The 4,344-nt window shown below is 35.0% G+C and overlaps 1 pseudogene across 1 annotated transcript; it reads left to right on the top strand.

Moving 5' to 3' along the window:
• The first annotated feature begins 590 nt into the window (after positions 1-590).
• On the top strand, positions 591-1,912 carry LOC308642602 (malate dehydrogenase, cytoplasmic-like; annotated as a pseudogene). Its single transcript has one exon. The product of its transcript is annotated as a malate dehydrogenase, cytoplasmic-like (transcript).
• Positions 1,913-4,344: the final 2,432 nt, after the last annotated feature.

Below are 4,344 nucleotides of genomic sequence, written 5' to 3'. Positions count from 1 at the left end.
CACCACTTTTAGATGCAGTAGCATACTTTGAGGGACACCAGCAGGGTCTGGAAGCCCAAAATCAAGGTTAGGTACAGGCAATATGCATGGGTACTACAAGAATATAGGGAATAAACTAATATCTCAGATCCACACTGCAAGAAAGGAAGACACATAGACAACACAAAAAAACAAGAGAGGAAAGTGCCCCAAACAAACCAGAATACTATAATAACAGAATCCATGGACAGCAAAGATGCTGAAATATCAGAGAAAGAGTTTAGAAAGTTCATAATTAAAATGATTTGTGAATTAAAAAATGAACTAAATGAGCAATTATAGACAAAAATTTATCACTCCAACAAAGAGATAAGAAAAAAAAATACAAGTAGCAAAAGATTACTTCGAGAGAGACTCTGAAAAAAAAAAAAACAGTCAGAAATCCTTAGAATAAAGGATACAAGAAATCAAATAAAAAACTCAATGGAAAGCATAATCAACAGACTACATCACTTGGAAGAAAGAATGTCAGATAATGAATACAAAGTATACAGTCTGGAAAATAAAGTTTATCACAGGGTGAAGACAGTAAGAAACCAAGAACAGGGTCGATTCAGCGGTGGAGGTGACCTGACTCCTTGCAGCTCGTTTTGCTGGTGCAGGAATTTTCCGCGCAGTTTTCAATCATGTCAGAACCAATTAGAGTCCTTGTGACTGGAGCAGCTGGTCAAATTGCTTATTCACTGTTGTACAGTATTGGAAATGGATCTGTCTTTGGTAAAGACCAGCCTATCATTCTTGTGCTACTGGATGTCACTCCCATGATGAGTGTTCTCAATGGTGTCCTAATGGAACTGCAAGACTGTGCCCTTCCCCTCCTGAAAGATGTCATTGCAACTGATGAAGAAGACGTTGCCTTCAAAGACCTGGATGTTGCTGTTCTTGTGGGCTCCATGCCAAGAAGGGAAGGCATGGAGAGGAAAGATTAACTGAAAGCAAATGTGAAAATCTTCAAAAGCCAGGGTGCAGCCTTGGAGAAATATGCTAAGAAGTCAGTTAAGGTCATCGTTGTGGGAAACCCAGCAAATACCAATTGCCTGACTGCCGCTAAGTCAGCTTCATCCATCCCCAAGGAGAACTTCAGTTGCTTAACTTGTTTGGATCACAATCGAGCTAAATCTCAAATTGCTCTTAAACTTGGTATAACTGCTGATGATGTAAAGAATGTCATTATCTGGGGAAACCATTCCTCAACTCAGTATCCAGATGTCAATCATGCTAAGGTGAAATTGCAAGGAAAGGAAGTTGGTGTTTATGAAGCTCTGAAAAATGACAGTTGGCTCAAGGGAGAATTTATTACGACTGTGCAACAGCGTGGTGCTGCTGTCCATCAAGGCTCGGAAACTGTCCAGTGCAATGTCTGCTGCAAAAGCCATCTCTGACCACATCAGAGACATCTGGTTTGGAACCCCAGAGGGAGAATTTGTGTCCATGGGTGTTATCTCAGATGGCAACTCCTATGGTATTACTGATGATCTGCTCTACTCATTCCCTGTTGTAATCAAGAATAAGACCTGGAAATTTGTTGAATGTCTCCTATTAATGATTTCTCACGTGAGAAGATGGATCTTACTGCAAAGGAACTGACAGAAGAAAAAGAAACTGCTTTTGAATTTCTTTCCTCCGCGTGACTAGACAATCATTTTGATTTCATTAAATGCCCCAAAACTGAGGAATCTAAATGTCGTCTTTGACTTTAGTACCAAATAATAGTGATGTTATAGTTATACTTAAATTACTTGTGAAAAACACCACATTGTAAACATTATGTGCTTCTTGGTACAGATTTGTGAAGGTCTCATCATGCTATTAATGCTGCATTCTAAATAAAAATATATATGCAAGTGAAAAAAAAAAGAAACCAAGAACAGAACATCCAAGAATAATGAGACAACATCAAAAGACCAAATATAAGAGTTATTGGGATAGAAGAAGGCACAGAGTTTCAATCCAAATAAATGCACAATCTCTTCAATGAGATAATATCAGAAAATTTCCCAAGCATGAAGAACAAATTGGAAAACCAAATACAAGAGACTTACAGGACACCAAACGTACAAAATTACAACAGATATACACCAAGCCACATTAAAATGAAAATGCCGAGCATATAGAATAAGGATAGAATCTGAAAAGTCACAAGAGAGAGAAATCAGATCACATATCAGGGGAGACCAATTTGTATCTCAGCAGATTTTTCATCCCAGACCCTCAAAGCCAGGAGATCATGGAACAACATATACCAAGCTCTGAAAGAAAATGGAAGCCAACCAAGAACCCTATATCCAGCAAAACTAAGCTTTAGATTTGATGATGAAACAAAACCTTCCATGACACACAAAAGTTAAAAGAATTCACAACTAGAAAGCTTGCACAAAAGAACACCCTCAGCAAAATATTCCAAGATGAGGAAATGAAAACAATGATGAAAATCAGCAGAGGGAGGGATTACACTAAAGGAAAATCTAATCAGAGGAGAAACCAAGTCATACTAAATACCAAAAATAAACAAAAGTGCCTGGGAATACAAATCATGTCTCAATAATAACCCTAAATGCTAATGACATAAACTCACCATTCAAAAGATATAGAATAGCAGATTGGATAAAAAAAAATACCCAATAATATTCTTCCTTCAAGAGACTCATCTCATAGAAAAAGACATTCACAGACTGAAGGTAATGGGAAAAATTATACCACTCACATGGAAACTGGAATCAATCAGGGGTTTCCATCCTCATATCAAATAAAGTAGATATCAAGCTAAAGTCAATCAAAAAGATTAAAGAAGGACACTACATACTACTCAAGGGAACCATACACCAACAAGACTTAAAAATATAAATATATATGCCCAAAACAATGGAGCGACTATGTTCATCAAACAAACACTTCTTAAGTTCAAGAGTCAAATAAACCACAATACAATAATTTGGGGAGACTTTAACACACCTATTTCATCACTAAATAGATCTTCCAAACAAAAGTTTAACAAAGAAACTATAGAACTCAATAATACAATCAATAACATAGACTCAACTGACATATATAGAATATTTCATCCTTCAATGAGAGAATATACTTTCTTCCAGCACATGGATCCTTCTCTAAAATAAACCCTATACTATACCACAAAGCAACTCTTAGCAAATATAAAAACGTAGAGATACTACCCTGCATTCTTTCATATCATAATGGAATAAAATTAAATATTAATGATAAAATAAGAAATCAAATCCCAACAGACATGAGTATGTCAATATGTAAATCAGTGGAAGTGTAACTGATGTGATTCTGCAATCTGTATACGGGGTAAAAATGGGAGTTCATAAGCCACTTGAATCAAAGTGTGAAATATGATATATCAAGAACTATGTAATGTTTTGAACAACCAATAAAAAAAAGAAAATTAAAAAAAAAAGAAATCAAATCCACTCCAACACCTGGGGGCTAAATAATATGCTACTGAATAAACAATGGGTTGCAGAAGACATCAAGGGGGAGATTAAAAACTTTTAGAGGTGAATGAGAACACAGATACAACATATCAAAATCTCTGGGACACTATGAAAGCAGTTTTAAGAGGAAAGTTGAATGCATGGAGTTCATTCCTTAAAAGAAGAAAAAGTCAACAAATAAATGACTTGACACTACATTTCAAAGCCCTAGAAAAGGAAGGACAAATTAATACCAAAAGTGTTAGAAAACAGAAAATAATTTAAATCAGAGCTGAAATCAAAGAAATTGAAACAATTGAAAAAAATTGATAGAACAAAAAGTTGGTTCTTTGAAAAAATAAATAAAATTGACAAACCCTTAGCCATGCTAACAAAGAGAAGGAGAGAGAAAACTTAAATTATTAACATATGTGATGAAAAAGGAAATATCACAACAGACACTACAAAAATACAGAAGATAATTAGAAATTATTTTTAAAACTTGTATTCCAATAAAATAGAAAATATAGAAGGCATTGACAAATGTCTAGAGTCATATAATTTGCCCAAATTGAACCAGGATGATATACACAATTTAAACAGATAAATTTCAAGTGATGAAAAGAAAATGCCATCAGAAGTCTACTAACCAAGAAAAGTCCAGGACTGGATGGATAAACAGCCAAGTTCTGCAAAACCTTTAAAGAAGAACAAATTCCAATACTCTTCAACTTATTTTGGAAAACAAACAAACAAAAAAGGGAGTACTTACAAATTCATTCTATGAGGCCAATATCACTCTGATGCCAAAACCAGGCAAAGACAATCAAAAAAAAAGAAAACTTCAGATCAATATCTCTAATGAACA

This window comes from Spermophilus citellus, assembly GCF_964194105.1.
Source record: "Spermophilus citellus genome assembly, chromosome: 2".
Lineage (NCBI taxonomy): Eukaryota > Metazoa > Chordata > Mammalia > Rodentia > Sciuridae > Spermophilus > Spermophilus citellus.
This window is presented reverse-complemented; position numbering and strand designations above follow the sequence as displayed.